This window comes from Ambystoma mexicanum, chromosome 4p, assembly GCF_040938575.1.
Source record: "Ambystoma mexicanum isolate Mex_15411 chromosome 4p, UKY_AmexF1_1, whole genome shotgun sequence".
NCBI lineage: Eukaryota > Metazoa > Chordata > Amphibia > Caudata > Ambystomatidae > Ambystoma > Ambystoma mexicanum.
Window position 1 is genome coordinate 1,088,540,000 of NC_090927.1, and position 19,072 is coordinate 1,088,559,071.

Below are 19,072 nucleotides of genomic sequence, written 5' to 3' on the forward strand. Positions count from 1 at the left end.
ACATCATCAAATGAGTAATTATTAAAGAAAAGGATAACGCCCATCTTTCCCTAGTTGTATGGGGTATTCCCTACCTAGCAAACTAAGGTGCTAATCAGTCATCATTAAAGTAATCTGCCCACTGTCCAAAATACCCCTAACGGAACCTACCACTATATTAACAACTAAAGGCAGGAGAATTACTCTTTTCCTCTGTTCTTGCTTCTCACAAGAGTGCTGTTCATTAGTCGATTTTCAGGACCATCATTCCAAGATGAGTTCAACCGTTTACTCTGAAAGTTCTCCAACCTGCCAAGGTATCCTGAAACTTTCCAGGCAAAAACATTCATATTCTCTGACAGGAAAAGTTAATAATTGTTCCCCGGGACTGAGCGAAGATGATTTAGGATAAGGTTGAAAGAAAACTGAGACTCCAATGATAATGGCAGCACTGAAGGGAGTCACAACTGAGGTAGCAAGTTCATAGTGATGAATGCCCTTCCCCACAAAGCAGTAGTGCCCTGGATTTCATGGTAAAAATGTAAAACTGTATCCCTTTGCCTACAACTAGTTATGCAGAAAAGGGTTTGTAGATTTTCCTTGTGGTGCCACACTTCTGAAATGTACTCTGCTCCCATCAGTATGATGTGGTTAAGGCAGTAACATCCATATTTTTGGGTAATTCACCCAGCTCCTCTGACATGGTACTCTGAGACAATTTGCATATTAAACATTTTCAGAAAAATAAATTGAATATTTTGATCTCCAGGGTTCCATGGATTTCTAGTTGGTGGATAATGTACAGAGACTGATGGCTTCTGGAGTTTTATACTCTGCGAGGTTTAAAAATTGCAAAGATTAGTAATCTAGAGAAATAAATACAGGAATTTGTAAGATATTTACTATGTTATTTATTTCATGTTATTTTGATTTGTAATGCTTTATATGCAAGTACTATTCCCTTCAATGTGACAAAAGTGTGGAAAGCGAGAAACAAAAAGTTTGAAAAATGTGTGCAGGGAGTAAAGTAAAAATTAAACCTTTCATATTGGTGCCAACGCAGCTCATTCCTGAAAACATTCCAGACAACGAAGAGGTAATACCTGCAGGAGAGGAACAGGTAGAAGCTGGGCTGGAACTATGATGAAAGTGGACTTGAATGAGTCCTGGTTCTTTGTTTAGGAAATGGCTTGTATCAGGCATTCTATAAGTATCAACTCATCATGAGATTTTTCCACTGAATGACACCTTGAGCTGCCAACAAGCCCCTCCCCATACTTACTTGTTGGCGGACTTCGGATTCAGGCTTCATGATGTTGCCAATGTTGGCATTATCTTTGGTTAGTAATGGGGATGTAGGTCTATTCAATATTCTATGGCAGACTTTCAGTAGCTTTTCTGTGATGCAGGTGGCCTTGAATTGTATACTTGGGTCAATTGGGAGTCTACAAAGGGATTCAAGGGTTGGTGCTATGTGGTCTTGTTTATTCAAACTAAAGATGTTCCTGGTTGCTCCATAGAAAAACAGTTACAACTCTGGGCAAATGTTTTGGGAGCCCTAGGCATGCTGCACTGCAATAGGTAATTCTACTTCAGGGAGGGATCCTTAACACAGGTTTCACCAAAGGTCAGGTAGGAATAAGTTAGGGTCATGACTTTATGCCTTAGTTAGCCTATGGGAGACAAGGCGGTGGGTTTGGGGGAGGGGAATAGGTAGGAGAAATTAGCGATCCTAATAGGCCGTGCAACATTCAGATTGTGCAAGTGCAGTAAAGGGAAGTGCAAGGGGGGGTTGGGAAGTGCAGGAGCTGGGAGGAAAGGCCCAAGAGAGGGAAGTGCTAGGGGAGGCAGAGGGTGAAGGGGGTCCACAAATAAGTGCAGGCTAAGGGGCTTGGATAGCTACAAGGGTGCAAGCTAGCCAGGCAAGTGTAGGCGGGAGGGGCCGAGAGGGCTAGTGCAGGTTGAGAATTGAGAGGGGGGTCAGGAGAGGACGAGTGGAGAGGTAGACTGGGCAGGGGGGGACCTGGTGCCCTGTATGACTGAGGGAACCAGGCTGCCAGTCTCCATCAGAAGGGGTCTTTAGCAGGGGAGGGCAAAGGAACTTAAGGAGATATGGCACAAGCCTGAGAGAGGCAGGGAGGCCATTCCAGAGGGAGGTGCCTGCAGAGGAGAGAGATCTTCCCCCCGCCCACAGTCTGCTAGGAAAAACATCTGGTTTGCAGAGAGTCAGAGATAGACGAGCGACGGGCTCTAGTAGGGAGGTATTTGGGGTGAAAGAGTTGGATGTAGAAAGCCTTGTGGATGATGCAGATGGTCTTGAACTTGATTCTTGCAACAACCGGAAGCCAGTGGAGAGATGTAAGGGCTGGAGAGATGCGGTCCTGGGCTTGAGGCCAAGGATAAGTCTTGCAGCCCGATTCTGGATTAGTTGAAGGGGCGAAGTGAGGAGTTAGGAAGATTGAGGAAGAGAATGTTGCAGTAGTCCAACCTAGAGAGAACCAGAGCTCTGGAGACATTGAGTTTCTGGGGGAAGGTGAGGAAGGAAGAATGCCTCCAAGGATGTACAGCTGAAGGTGGGCCTTCTTGGCACGGTCCCTGATGGGAGGAGAGAAGGATAGAGTAGAGTAAAAGATGACGCCAAGGGTTTTAGCTTCACAGGAGGGTGAGGGGAGAGGGGTCCAAGGAGGGTTGCCAGAGAGTGGGAGGAGAAAAGGGAGCTGGGGTCCTGATGAGAAGGATCCTTGTTTTGCTGGCATTATGGCAGATATCGTTAGTAGAGCACCAGACCTGGATAGCAGACAGGCAGTCAGGAAAGGGAGAAAAGAGGAGGAGGAAGAGGAGGGTAGCTTGAAAGAGAGCTGCTTGTCATCAGCATAATACTGAAAATTAGGGGAGACGGTGGAGATCAAATGGGCTAGAGGGGCCAAGTAGATATTGAAGAGCCAGGGTGAGAGTATAGAGCCCCGAGGGACACCACAGGTGGAGAGTGAGCTTGTAGGGTGAAAAGGGCCCAGTTAAACCTAGGAGAGACTGTCAGAGGAAGGAGGTCAACCAGTCCAGCACCAGGTCTGTGATGTACCGCAGAGCCGCTTTATCAGGGTGCCATGATTAACAGTGTGAAAGGCAGAGGAAAGGTCAAGGAGGATGAGGACAGAGGGAGAGCTAGAATCGAGATGAATGAGCAAGTCTTCACAGTGTTCAGGAGAGCAGGTTGTGCCTATGGCAGCTCTAAAGCCAGACTGGTGGTAATGAAGGCAATCAACAGATTCTGTGTGGTGGACAAGCTGGGAGATGACCAGCTTCTCCAAGACTTGAGCCAGAAAGGGGGTAGTGGTGATAACCATACTAAAATTGTACTGGTTTAAGGCAGCAGAGATTAGGACCAGTATAGTTTAAAGGTGGCTAAATTTAAAGACAGCAGAGACTATCCAGAACAGTATAACGGCTAAATTCAGAACAGCAGAGATTAAATACGTGGAGCCCCAGTGTGGCTAAATACAAAAGCCGCAGAGGTTAAACCAGTATGGTTTAAAATGTGGTTAAATTCAAAGGCAACAGGGATTAAACCAGTCTAGCCTAATGGTGGCTAAATTCAAAAGCAGCACCCATCTTGGCTGTCTTTCCTTTAATTCCCTACTCAAATTCCACTTCCTCGGTCTTGTCTTTAAATCTCTTCACGATCTTGCTCCCCCATATCTCTCCTCTCTCATTTCATTCTACACTCTCTCCAATCTGCAGATCTCTTCCTTCTCTCTGTTCCCCCGTCCCCATGTGCCTCCTCTCGTTTTTGCTCCTTTCAGATCCTTGCTCCCCTCCACTGGAACTCCCTTCCTCTCTCTATCCGTTCCATCCCCACCTATTCCTCCTTTCGTGTCTGCTTGAAATCTCTTCTTCTCAACTCCCCTCCCTGACACTCTTATCCCCTCCTTCCACCTTCCTCTCTTATTTGTGGACCCCCTTCACCCTCTGCCTCCCCTAGCACTTCCCTCTCTTGGGCCTTTCCTCCCAGCTCCTGCACTTCCCCACACCCCCTTGCACTTCCCTTTACTGCACTTGCACAATCTGAATGTTGCACGGCCTATTAGGATCGCTACTTTCTCCTACCTATTCCCCTCCCCCAAACCCACCGCCTTGTCTCCCATAGGCTAACTAAGGCATAAAGTCATGACCCTAACTTATTCCTACCTGACCTTTGGTGAAACCTGTGTTAAGGATCCCTCCCTAGGACCAATGTTCCCTCTAATTATTTTTCTCTATGTGCAGACCCAGTTGGCTGTTGTGCACACATTATTTTCCATGTGCGCAACTGACTAATGAGGAAAGCAACTTTGAGAGCTACTGTCGCAGAACAGAGTTTGGAAAGGAATTTCCTCTTCCCAGCCACTGCAATTCTTTAAAAATCTTACAACCCTTTTTCCAAACACATAGGCTAAAATAAAATAGGTCATATGTGATTATACAGAACACTCATCAACCAGTCCAAGCCTTCAATATCTGCCACAGTACCAGGCAAACGTACTTCTGTGCAGAGAAAGAGTTCTGCCTCATTACGAGTTTGGCGGTAAGTGGTAAAGTTGGCGGTAACTCCACTACCAACTTTACCACTATGCCAAATTAAGATTTTGGGCCGTCAGTGGAGGATTTGCCTCCAGGAAAATCCTGGAGGTAAATCCTCCAATTCAATGCCGAAATCGTCAGAATTTCCGCTGTGGTAATTCTGCCAAAAAAGCCACATTGAGTCCACTGGTCTCAATATGAATGGGGAATTACACTGCCACCACCGGTTGTAATCCGGCGGAAATTGCTCCAGACTAAGTGGCGGTAACACTAATTTGGTAGGGGGGAATTCTGGTGGATTTACACCGGGATACCGCTCCAAGTCGCAATGATGCCCTGTATGTTTTATGCCACTGGAAAATCACTAATTTATATTGCAAAACACAAATATCTCTTGTCATAACTGATGTGGCTGTCAAGAAACTCCAAATACATTTGCCGATGGATTCATGGCAATTAAAAGCAATGTATGAAAAACATGTTGAAAGGACTTCAAGTGCCACTTTAATGAAGTCATTCAAGGGCCAGGAGAACATGCTTCTAGTAATTTGTGTAAGGATGATAACTGCATCAGAATAACTACACCTTAGACTATGATGATCCAAAATTTCTGTGCCCCTGCTTATTGTCCACATTACATTCTCCTATGGGTAGTGATAACATCAGCCTTAGAGTTATGAGACATATGCACCATGCATTTCTAGTTCCTAAAAAAGGAAAATGTGCCTAACAAAAACGAGAAACAATGAACACTGATATTTTTTCGAATTAGTAACCAGTAGAGCAGTGGCATAGGAAGGAAGGAACTCTAATTATATGAATTACCGATCTCAAGAGGAATTTTATGGGGAAAGAACATCTTTTAATAAGCAGAAAGTATCCATATCGGCAAAGCAAATTATTTTACTCCCTGAAAAATATATTTGACCCCAAGTAGGGAGCAAAATCTGATTAGAGCCTTGCTGGTACCGATGACATAGGGAGTGAAAAGGCAACTAATTAAGTGGATAGTTGTGCCCACCCTTCCGCACCACAGCCTAGATAACATTAAACACGAGCCTTAGTGCAGTTTATTATGGAGCCCTGTTGAAGAAAATCACAGTTATGCCTTTTAAGTTAATTGCATCAATTTATCAGAGATACAACTGATTGAGTGCCTTCTTCTAACTATGGATCCCTCTTCTGTAATTCTTTGTGATCAGCTAAATAAGATGCAGGGAGATGCTAGAGACTGCACGCACAGAACAGTTGAGCATAGAAAGAAAAAGAAGGTGATGTTGTCTAGATGGGTACTAGAATTTCCTATCCTTTAGCAAAAAAGCAACACATTTCCTTCAGTGTACTGCTGAAATGTCTGACTTGGTCTTTGAAATGTGCTGCTTTGTTCATCACCCGCAAGGAGTGATACTTCCACCCATACCCTTCGTCGGCCCCTGCGCTTGCCTCCAATACTAGTTGATAGAGCACTGTAAAAAGTGAAGGATTGTAGCAGTAAACACTTGGTGGGATATTTGCAGACCCACCATACTTTGCAAGCAAGTCATATTTAAATGCCTCAACATATGATGTGCATTTTAAGAATGGCATGATTCTGCATGTACACAATTCTTTTGCAGTGCATACAAGATTGTTTGCAGCATACCCCACCCTTATATCAGTGTGTAGGATTGCACAAGTGCTAAGTGAAACTGTTTTTGTATAGAAGAGGGTTACCATATAATGTGTGAAGGTATATGCCCAAAGAACTCTGAACACTTGGAAACGATGCAGATTGTGTGAAAAGCATTCTCCTGGCTGAATATCCGGTGCCATGATACTATGGACGAGTAATCCCAGGCATAGTCCATACCCATTATCCCTTGTAGGCTACGTAAATGATATTGCAATGTTGCTCTCTAATTGTAGGGTAATGTTAGTAATGCTAAAGTAGGAGACGCTGAGCATCACAATTGTCTTTTAACAATCTTTAGAGGGCAAAATTATTTTTGAGTTTTATAATGAGTTAACATACAAGTGGGCCGCTTCAAAGCACTTGCGTGACATATGTGCAAAGAAGAGGAAGTATGAGATTTGGTTACACATCCAAGTAGATTCCTTACTTACAGTCATTATCCGATATTTGAACTGGTAATTCGATTATATAGTGGGTGTGACCAGGGCTTTAAGTGGGGTAAGAAATCGAGGGGGGGCCCTCATTTGGGGGCGTGGCTTGTGGGGGGCGTGGCCTAAAGCGTACGCAAATCGTAATGTATGCACACACATATATATGCATGTTATATATCTGTGTGCGTACCTTACTATGGTTTGTGTACTTTGCAAGCCATCTTTTCTAAACATAGAAATATGTATTTCTATGTTTAGAAAAGATGGCTTGCAAAGTACACAAACCATAGTAAGGTACGCACACAGATATATAACATGCATATATATGTGTGTGTGCATACCTTACGGTTTGCCTACTTTTCAGGCCATTTTTTTTTTTTAAACATTTCGGTTTTATAAAAGATGGCTTTGAAAGTACACAATTCAAGCCATCTTTTATAAAGCTTTGACTACGGACAAAATTGTCCGTCGGCAAAGCTTTATAAAAGATGGCTTGAATTGTGTACTTTTCAAGCCATCTTTCATAAACCTCGAAAAATGTCAAGGAATCCCCAGGTACGCCGAGGGTTAAAGACGCCTCGGCGACCTGGGGAAACAAAGGGACAGTAACTGCCTCTGGTGACCCCTCGCGTGAGAGGTCACCAGAGGCAGTTACTATGGCTTACAGAAGTGGCAGCCAGGCACAGCATCGCTGTGGTTGGCTGCCATTTCTGTCAGATCGCCTGACTTCATGGAAGGCGCATATCCCGTCGCGGCTGCCGCCGCGACGGGATAATGCATCCCGCCAATGTTGCGTGTGGTGGGACGGGGGCCCCGGCAGGGCCCCGGCTCAGTCCCACTTTTTGGAGACTGCCGGGGCCCGGCCCCGGCAGGCCCCGGCCCACTTAAAGCCCTGGGTGTGACACTTTTGGTAAGGCACAACGAGAAATTCTGGCGCGTGAACGTTATAAATGTTAGAGTCAAGGTTGTCCGGTAGAATCTTAATGTGTACTCGGGCAGAAGTTAGTCATAAGGTAAACGTGTGGTAGTCAGGATTAGGAGTCATGGGTGGGGAGGGAACATTTTTGGTTAATGTGTGCAGGCATATCTTGGTTAGATTCTTCTGTTCATGGGGCCAGTTTTTCTTATTAGTTTTACACCTCTGCTGTTGTATTTTTGCTGTTTTATTTTTGCTGTTAGAGATTTTAGGTGCATAGTAGTGCATGCAAATTAGCAGAATATCTAGACTAGTTGCTTATTTTAAGAGAAAGAAAATGTCAGGTAATTGCTGTGGCTTGTGCCTTATTAAATCTTTTTTTATAGGTGAGAATTGTCTGTGTGCGCTGCTAAAAATCTTCTGAGCGGCACCCAGAAGGAAGCTGGGCAAGCGCACATGCGCACAGTTTAGAGAGAATATTGCCTAGGACTATGCTAGTGTGTTGAATTGAGTGGAGTCCTAATGCGAACTTTACTTGATCTTTATCTAACGTTATGACTCTTTCATAAGCATAACCACTGGTATTGCACATCTCTATATAAACCTACCTGAAGAGTGTGTACTTGGAACTGGTGACTAGCTTTTGGGCACAAGGCCCCAAACCATCTTAGGGTTGGACTTTATAGGAATTCGGGAAGCTGTTTTGTGTTGATTTTAAAGAGTAACGTCAATGTCTATGCATCTGAAACACCTACCTGAAATACCTACCTGTGATTCACTAGTCATTAAATCAAATGCTATTTTTCTCTTGTAAGGGTGAATGTTTTCAGCGCCTAGCTGCCTCTGGGTTCCGTGCGCATTACAGATGACAAAATAAATGTTTTATAACGATTTTGTGTGACAATATTTCCCTAGTATTTTTACTTAGCGTATAACTAAAGGCCTAATTAATAATTGGATTTTTATACTCGCCTGTCTAACTGAAATTACTGCTTTTGCTCTGTTTGAACTTGTTTTAGCCATACACCACTCTCACACCCTTCCTTAGACTAAGCCTTGGTGCGCTGCTATCTCACCTTTATTGGGTTTGGCTAACCTCTCCGTGTCTTCCTTGTTCACCATAATATGGTGGCCTCCCACTAGGGCTAATTTTTTAACTCCATTTTAGCACTTGTTAAGAATGGGATTTGAGAACCCTTCAGTTGGCCACTTGGTTGAGTGTTAGGTTTTACCTTATCTGGTTGTCAACTGAGGCTCCAGAGTAATCTGTACAACCCTAAAACTTTCAATGTAACATTGAGCATTTTTTTTAATTGAATTAGTGCGTCACTGGCGGGATAAGGACCCTTAACATTAGCTTAAGAACTTTATTATTTATACAATCGCCTTTGGAGGTTTGGAACACCTGGAAAAAAACACCACTTGTTTTTCCCCATCCCTGACAGTTTTCTTTAGGAATGCCTTGACCATTTATAGATATTTCCTTTGTCCTACAGGTGTTTGGTCCAACCATTCACTATAGGAACACTGAATAAAAGCTATTCTTGGACCACAATTATATGGCGCCACTTGTCATTTCTTGGCCTCACCACAGCCTGCAGAGTGGCATGTTTTAATATTGCTCAGTCCGTGCTTTTTCTGGCATTTATACTGGGCAGAATTTTCAGCATTATTCATGGGGAAATTTCATGTGTTTTAATGTGGTAATGTATGTATGAATTAATTCAAACGTTTAAAAATGATTGATTTATTTTACTGATTTACTGGCTTGTTCTAACCTGAAGACTCACCTTCTCGTGGCCATTGGCCAAGTGCTTGGATTCCTGTGTCTCGCAGCGCCACAATGACAACAAATAAATAACCAACAACACAAATGTAATCAAGGTATCACATTAAGGGTGAAGTCATCAATTTGTACATTATTTTAAAAAGACAACGAAACAATGGCTGATTATCCATTGAACAATTCAATATTAACATTATTTATCACATCGAAAAGTTATATACACTTTTTTGTCTAAATCAATATGGAAATGCAACTGCTAACTTAAAAAACTTATTTTGTAAACCATTCTCTACTTCTATGTATCCCTACAATTAGTTTTCCCTAAATGAATGTGTGAAATAATACAAATAATCATTCAACACATACGTTGGCAATACATGTTCTTTTATTTATTGTACAATTATGAAGGTTTTGGCAGATATAAAGTAATGGCTTGGAATCTAGAGAGGAGAACGTGAATTAATTGGTGGATAAATACACCGCTTTGTCCAAATGCCCTCCTATACATTCCCGAGCTGCTGATTTGTTGGAAGCACTTGCCTGTCGCTTCCTACCATTCATTTTGGCTGACCATGATGTCAGTCAGTCCTTTTGCAAAGATTGCAGCTGTTGTGTTTCCTCATCTATTCCTTGTGGAATGCAGTGCTTTCTTTGTTCAGTGGGAGATATGATGGTTTTCTGTTTTTAATTTCCCTTCTTTTGCAAGCTGACCATCAAATTATATTGTGCTGCCTGTGGAAGTGGGCCTTGAACTCTGCTGTCAGCGACTTGCATTTGTCATACACAGTGTTTGAGTTGCAACAGGCCCATCTATCCACCACTTTCATTTGAAAATAATACAGTGATACCTCGGAACAACTGCACATTTAAAACGTGTGTGTTGACCAAAGCAAAAAAAAATTCTGGTGGAGGAAGCCCTTTTGTCCAATTCACTTCACTTTCTTCGTTAACATTATTCTGAACATAGAATAGGACCAGACCATTGCGAAGGAAGTGTGAGGGGGGCCCAAATCTGGTAGCGGGAGGGAGGGGAGAGTGTGTAGTGCATTGGCTGAGTGGGTGGAGGGTTCTGCTAGGGGAAGGGCGAGGAGGCATCCTGGTTGCAGATGTTTGGTAGGAGAAGTGAGTTGGGGGGAGGGAGGTTTTTCACTCTCTATTTTTTTTCTTTTGGATTATTTGACGAGTTTTGGGATGCGAGGTGACCGGTATGTTGATATCTGTAGGACTGACTAGAACTGCTACTACTTCAATACTGTGCAATATAGCGGAAGAATCTATATTCCAACCTTAGAACATTTCTTCCTTCAGGTACAGTTTGAAGCTTCAAAACTGGGCAAAATTCAGTTTTACAGGCCTGTTATTCAAGTTGTATACATACCAAATGAAAGCATGTAAACACAATTTATACAATGGCAATTATACTACTGTTTAAAATATATTGCACATGCCCACCACTTTTTATTTTTGTCATCGGGTCTCAGACTACACATGTCATACCATTCTATTTATAGTACCCCGAGTTTGCGAAAATAAGGTCTTCGCAAAATGCACCTCTGGAACTTGTCATTGGGTCCTTCGTTGTGAGACACCAAAAGGTGGCTCACCTGCTAGTCCTCAGGGACTTGTCATCCAGGTGGCCAGGACACAGCCATTGCTTTTGGATCCAGTTTCTGGGGGTGGACCATTCCGGCAGGATCACCTGGGTGAACGGTCTTCGGGGAGCAGGGGTGAGGCAGCCTATGGTGAGATGCGGAATTCCCCCCCCTTTTGTTCATCTACCCCATCCTATTTTGTAGTATTTTACGAAGTCCCAACTCCTTTTTTTACACAAACACTGCTCCGAGGAAGAGGGTGACTGAGAGTAACCAGACTAACTCACATCGTACTGGACATGTCCTGCTAATTGGGTCCGGCAGTTTCCACTAAGTGCAAGAATGCTGCGCGGGCCTTGTTGGAGAGTGATATTTTGTTGAAATCTAGTGCCTCGTTGGCTCATTACCTTGTAATCAAAAAGCAGGCTGGCTGTGAAGAGCACTTATAATGTCACTTCCAGGAGGGAAAAGGTTGCATACCTAAAGATTCGCCTTTGGATTTTGCCCACAGCCGCATCCTTTGTGATGATCCTGTCGAAGATCTTTGACATTATCTATTGCTTTGTCCGGGGACCAAGCCCTTGAGGAAACGCTACCTGAAGCCGCTCTTTTTAAATCATGGCTGTAGGACAATAGGCAAAGTTTTGGCCAAGTACATGGACTCTACTGATGTTTTAGCTGTCTTTGCAACCAGTAGTTATTTAAACTGGGCATGAAGAGTTCATTTGAAGAATTCTAACGAGCCAGTTCAGCCACTCTTTGCAACTATTGTTTGAATTAATGCTGTTATGTTGTGCAATTCCCTCGTCCTTTTAATTCTTTTAGCCATGATGAAATTATTAATTCCTGTGTGATTGTATGCTATTTTGGTGTGTAGTGTTTATGATGTATTTATGCAGTGTTGTTTTTATGACTTTTACTGTCGAAATAAAGCCTATGAATTGAATTGACTAAGTGAATACACCTGATACCAGTTAGCTCTCCTCACATGAATAAAAGGCAACACCTAAAGACACACTCTGAGCAAGGCAGAATATGAGTACGAGCAGAACTTCCAAGACTAAGGCACACCTACTGGAGCAGAGAAACGGACCAAGGGACAAGAGCAGTGGCCGAAAACCCCAAGGGTTCCCTACTGGAGGTCCTTGCCTCGGACAGACCGCGAAAGACAAGTGGAGAAGGCCAGATCCCACAAGTGAAGATTGCATTGTGTTTCAAGGACGCCAGCGACCCTCCCGCGTTAACGGCAGAGTTGGGGAGGCGAGGCCAAGCCTGTAGTACTAACCTTGACTTGTGATTTGGAGATGGCAAAGCAAGAAAGAAGCGCACACAGTCGGTGAGTTGCCAAGCGACCTGAGAGACTGGTAGGTGTTAAAGCAAATGGCGTAACAACATATCACAAGTGAAGGCTACAAGTGTGTGGATGAATTAAGCGAGAGTAAACGTGAACTTTGAGTCAAAGTGGTCCTACGGTGGTCTGTAAAGAGAGCCACGCACATTCTATAGTCTTTGTCATCCGAAAGGGGTCCGAGCCCGATTGAGGGAGACCCAAAGTACAATAAGCTTGGGGAAGGTAGCCCCCTTGCAAGTTTGTATTGAACTGTGACATGAGAGGTCTGAGACCAACAGAGGGGGACCTACGTGAACTGTGTGCTTGAAGATCTGAGACCGGCAGAGGGGGACCTTTGAACTTTACGTTGGAATACAATTTTGAAAGTCAAGAAAGAGACTTTGCCGTGGAAGGCCAGATGGGCCTCAATCCACGGTTTGGAACTACTTAGTGTTAGAAACCGAGCCACAGTGTGTCGAGGACAGCCTTACTCTGTGAGGTTTAATGTGAGGAAGAATGCTGGTTCAACTGCCTTTTTTCTTTTGAACACTCCTTTTTTTATTTAGCATACATTTCTCATTGTACAAAAGATGGAGCAGGAATTAGGTTTTGTTAGCATAGGCCATTTTGATTTGACGGACTCCACTAGGACTGTTTTGTTTATTGTTTGATGGTCGAGACTACTCCCATCTTAGTTATAGGGCAAAGTAGGAGTTTCTCCAGCCCCCCCAATTTTCAATAAAGGTTTTACTAATTGTATCCATTGTGTCAGTGTCATTATTGTGATACCATGCCTTCCCTACAACACATCCTTTCCTCTTTGTTCTGCTTCCCTCCCGTTTCCAGCCTATTTGAAAATGCTACCTGTGAGAAACCAGAAGGTGTCTCATCCGCTAGTCCCCGGGATCTGTCATCCAGGTGGCCAGGACATGGCCATCGCTTTTGGATCCAGTTCCTGGGGGTGGACCAGTGCAGGAGGATCACCTGGGTGAGGGGTCTTTGGGGAGGGGGAGTGGGACCGGTTGGCGAGACGTGGTATCGCTCCCCCTGCAACACCTTTCCCCCATCCTACTAGGTAGGATACGTGGAAATCTTACCCGACCCACTTTCTCTTTCCCAGCACTTTCACATGGAACACGAGCAGTGTATCTGACATGCCCCGCTACTGTGTTCAGACGAGGTTGGGCAATTACTGACAATCACTCACACCTGACTTCCATTAGACTTCCCCACACGGATAAAAGGAGGAGCACGAAAAGCAAGCTTTGAGCAAGGCAAAGCACACAAAGGTTAAGCGGTTTCAAGTCGGCAGCTGAACAAGTGGAGAAAGATGGCAAACCAAGAAGGGAATTACCCATGACCTTTTTGGCAAGATGCAGTTACTTTCAATAAACCTTTGTGGCAGAAAGTGTAAGGCCAGGAAACCAGACTGAAGAATCCTGCATTGTGTGTCGGAGATACCGAAGGCCCTCCCGTGTAACTGACCAAGTCGGGAAGAGCAGCAGCATCCGCCGTGGTATCGTCCTTTGCTCCAAGAACAAAGAAGTGCCAGAAAGATCAACAGAGCCAGTGAGTTGGGGAGACTGAGGCAAGACCAGTCTGTGTTGAAGTCAACGTTGCAAGCGGCAACATTGTATAACGAGCACTGGAACGAACATTTGTTAAATGCTTGTTATGGACGCAAGTAAAGCTAAACTGCTGATGAATGTTTGAACTTGCGAAGGAAACATACGATACCGTTAACAGTGGCCCAGCACCCTGCTTGTGCTCAATCGTAGGTCTTTGTAAGGTATTCTGCCAAGAGAAACAAAAGTAGAAGATTGATGAGAATAATTGTGTGAAGTTAATCGAATTGGTCCTGCATTGGTTTAAGCAAAACCCGAAAGTCTTTAATTTTGATATCAAGAGGATCTGAGCCCAAACGAGGAAGATCCATATAAAACGATCCGAGCCCGATTGAGGGAGACCAAGTGTGAACATTGTGATAGAAAGGGGGCCTCCGCCTGAAGAGGGAGACCCATGATGATCATTGAAAGCGATAACTTGTGCATGTGAAAGTCCTGATGGGAATGGAACTTTGAGACTTTGTTATGACAGACCCTCTGCAGTAAGAGACTGTTATTGGAAAAGAGGCTTTGGCAGAAGGCCCTGATATCTGTGCTTTGAACTGTATCCTCGTGGCCGAGAAGCCGAGTGTGTGCGAAGCTCGAACGTGCTGCCTTGCCCCGTGCCGAACACGTGGGGGAAGGGAAGCCAAATGCTCAACAGTTCTGACATATTATTTCTTGAACACTTTTCTTTTTGCATACACCATTGTCCACACCCTGTTGTATTTAGAAGTGAGGATTGGCAATAGGTTTATTAGTATAGGCCTTTTTATTAGACAGAGATTTGACTAGGACTGCGTTATTTGATGGTCGTAGCTTGCTCCCATCCTTAGCTTTAGGTTTAGATAGCGTTCAACCAACCCATTTGAAGTTCACATGTGTCTGTCTTCACTGTTGGATGCCATGCCTTCCGTAAAACACATCCTTTTCTCTTTGTTCCACTTTCCTCCCATTTCCAGCCTATTTGTAAATGCTACCACACACAGATAATCCACTTCCTACCCATTCCGTGCAATACACAACAACCCCGTCTAGGGATCTGCTGATTTTTCAGCCATGACCATGCTATGTATACAGATTATTCCCTGAGGAGCCCGGCAGCTGCCTAAATGGTGCACACTCTCCACAACAGCCCAGGAATCCTCATAGATTTGCTGGTAGGGCTCTAATTACTGCTCAGGCATCAGCCTTCAAACTATATTTACTTCAGGGAGGGAGCTTGCATACATAATGCCACTCTAATATGCCAGTGTCTTCATGGTGGCACGCTTATCTCTTCCATAAATCCGGTCATTCATGGCCATTCGGGACTGAGGGGCCGTCCAGTGCAGATTCATGAGCGCACTGGTGCCTTGCTGGCTTGCATCCTTATATTTTTCTGTCTGCTAATAATGGGTTTTATCCTACCACAGATTCCTCATCTCAGATAACTTCTTCCTGCTTTAGCAGATCTCTGAAATTTTCGACAACAGGAGGCGCTGTGAAACATTGGCATCAAGGTCCCTCAGCGTGCCTTATCGTCGAGACTGGAGGGGACGTCCGAGTAGGTACAAATAGCTTGCACTGTGCCCCATTACTGTGGTTAAATTTTTCCACATGTTAAGCACGCTTCTTGGATTGACTTCTGACATTTGTTGAATTTATCAGCATTTTTCTTCAAAATATTGACTCCAAAATCCACAGGTTTCAAAAACTGTGAAGATTGCAGTGCCAAAATGTCCATTATTGACCTTCACAGAATTATTCTTTGATGCCTTGGCAACGCCCATGAATTCGGTGACTGTGGCTCTTGCCAGTCAGTGACATCACAAGGCTTGAAGGAGATTCGCATAGCTGGCACTGGGATGCTGGCTGTCCACGCCGCCCAGCACAACACCTTCAAAAAGAAAGCCCTCTGAGGGTCAAAATTCTGTGGCTGAAAAATTCCCAGGGGCGCAAGTAAAGGTTTAAAAACCTGGCCAAAAAATTACACTCCACAAGTGACTCCCAGCACTCTTCTTCAGCATCTAAGAAGAAGTAAAGAAAACACTGTCACTCCTCCTCAACGGATTCCTTGCCCAACAGATATCGGGTACGCTTCCCTTTCAAATCTGCCTCGGCAGAAAATGGGAAGAGTGCAGGCAGAAAATCTTAGATGTATACTCTAAGGCAGCACCTTCAGCTCAGTCTTGGAGCATAATACAAATTGCAACCCACAGTAACCTCCAAAACCGACAGGCACGCTACAAAAAAAAAATTAAGAGCCAAGGGGAAAAGGCTTCTTCGAAGGGTGTCTGCACAGTGTCAATGTCGTTGACTGTTGTTGACCTTTTCTCCATCAAAGCCATATCAGTGCCTTACTCAAAGGGCTTGACTTGTCTCGACAACGCCTTCAACCTCGACGTTGATATCGATGTTTTTGCATCTGGCAACATGGCTCTTAAGACTTAAATGCATCCTGCGCCCAGGCTACATACACGCATACTTTGTGGACAATAATGGTTGAGTGAGCAGAGCAAAGGGGGAAATGAGAGAAGGGTTCTTCAACTTAACCACAGACGGTTAGTATGCAACATGCCAGTCTTCATCAGGAATGGATGCAGTGAACTGTGCAGGAAGGGCCATGGGCTCTAGCTCATTATCTAGAAGATTCCCATGGCTGCAGAAGTGGGGTTTTACGCCTGATGCTCAAGCCAGACTGCAAGGCACTTGGTCCCAAAGTGGATGACAGTCTTCACAAGCTTCAAGCCTCAAAAGCCGCAGCTAAGTCTTTAGCAACCACACACATTTACCTCGGGATGGAAAAGTGAAACTTTTTATTATTTCTTCTCCCTCAATCAAAGAGGTAGAGGAGAGGCAACTCTAAGACGAGGACAAATGATTCTGTCACTGAAAAAGAGGTTGGGCGGAAAGTCCACCCAAACAGTACAATCCAGGCCATCAGCTGCACCCACAGCCTCAAAACCACATTAAATGATTCTCACATCAGTCATCAGTAAGTGGAACTTTAGCCCAGCATTCAGAATAATGGTATTGCATTACTTTGAATGTTTGGGTACTCCTGATAGAAAGGTAGTATCCCAGGGCTACTGTCTTGCCTCCTTGGAGATAACCCCACTTTACACCCCAGAAGTGCATCCTTTGCGGTCACCATGTCTGCTACTCCAGCAGTAGATTCTTTTATGCTGTAGAAAGGTGCCATAGAAATGGTACCTTCATCAGAGAAGAACCAGGGCTGGTACTCCAAGTACTTCCTGCCACCAAAAAAGCAACCCATCTTGTACCTGAGGCACTTGAGCAAGTTCCTCAGGAAAAACAAATGGATGATAGCAATGCTCTTGCAGATCCTCCGGGCTCTTTGGCTCCAGGATTGGTTGGTCTCACTCAATCTTCAGGACGTTCACTTTCATGTGCCCATACATCCCAAGCACAGGAAGTACATGAGGTTCGTAATTGGCAGTACCCACTATGAGTTTTGGGTTCTACCTTTAGGGCTAACCTCTGCCCTGATGGTCTTCGCTAAGTTGCTGTTGGCAGCCAGTCTAAGGAGGGGCGAGGTCCATGATTCCGCCTACCTAGACAATCCGCTTACCGGGACACGTTCCTTCGAAAAGGCACAAGAAAATCTAAACAGCACCTGCAATTTCCTGCACAAACTTGGCTTTTCCCTAAACTTCAAGAAGCCTCAAGTGATACCTTTGCAAACACTCCAGTTCACCCGAGTGCGTCCTACACTCCGGAAAGGCTTTTCCTCCTAAGATCAGAGCTCGCCAAATCCTGCAGATGGTCATGACCTTTCAGAATACCCCAACATTGCCATCCTTCGATTTCCTATGGTTGCTGGGCCTCATGGCATCCTGCATTTTACTTGTGCCGACTGACACAGCTTTCCCTAGATCTCAGTTCATAGGCAGGATGACAGATCTCAATCTCATAGTGAACACTCCTATCTTTAATTGATCCTATGTCTCAACTGACCATATCAGTATTTGTATTTTGAGTCCTGTCTCGTCTTTCTTGTTACGTCCATTGTGTCCACGTCTCTGCGCCCGAGACTTGCGAGTTACCGGCACAATACAAATAAATAAATAAAATTCAAGTCCTGAGCAGGAATTGCATATGATGTCCTGTGGTGGGCCCACAGAGAAAACCTGAGTCTGAAAAACTTTCCACCAACCATTGCCGGAAGTGATTGTGGTTACATAGGCCTCTGTAAAAGGTAGAGGCGTACACCCCAATAAGCTTGACAATAAGTGAGTTTTGTGGTGCATTGCAGAGACACGACTTCACATAAACCTGTTGGAGCTGAGGGTCATCAGGCTTGCGATGATAGCCTTTTTGCCTTTGATTCAGGGGAAAACTGTGCTGATCATGATAGTGGCCATGCACTACCTCAACAAGAGAAGGGGATGTGAGGTCACTACCTCTGTGCATTGAGGCAATGCAGCTCTGGTTTTGGGGGTTACAGAACAGGATCTCCTTATTGGCATTTCACTTAGCCAGGATAGAAAACCTGACGGCGAGCACCCAGAGCATGCCGTTTTTAAAGCTCAGCCCTGTGAGGAACCCTTCAAGTGGATCTGTTTGCTTCCGGTTACAGCAGGAAGTGCGAGCTGTTCTCTTCCATGGAATTTCCCCGAGGGGAGCACTGGGGTATGCATTTGTAGTGGACTGGAATTTTCCACTTATATACTTATTTGCGCCAGTCCCTGTCATTCCTAAAGTCCTCAGGAGATTTAGGAAGTTTGGGACATCCATCATCCTGATTGCTCCAGATTGGGTCAGAAGGAAGTGGTCCCAGACCTTCTAGACATGTCCATCTGCCCTCCTCTTTGTCTTTATCAGAGAGTGGACCTACTCTCACAGGAGGGAGGCTTGGTTCTCCTCCCAGGAATCAAAACCCTCATTCTTCATGCGTGGCTTCTGAGTGGTCAAGGTACATAGACTGGCACTTCCCTGAAGATGTTATAGAAGTGTTGCTTTCGACCAGAAGTCCAGTTACTGCTGAAGATGGATGAAATTGTGCAGCTTGGGCAGAGCGAAGGATATAGACCCCTTTTTATGTAACCCGTCCAGAGTTCCATCTTTCTTTTTACACCATGCCCAGCACCGTTTATAGATGGCCACAGTAAAAGGATCCTAAACTGCCACTTCTATCTTTAAGCACACACCTGAACAAAATACCTATTGCAATTCAATTGCTGAAAGGCAAAACAAATCCCT

At 44.5% G+C, this 19,072-nt stretch overlaps 1 protein-coding gene across 2 annotated transcripts in view; it reads left to right on the forward strand.

Annotated features, from left to right (window-relative positions):
* SLC18B1 (solute carrier family 18 member B1) overlaps nt 1–19,072 on the forward strand; it is a 759,286-nt gene that overhangs the window by 275,149 nt on the left and 465,065 nt on the right. The gene's annotated exons all lie outside the window — the stretch shown is intronic.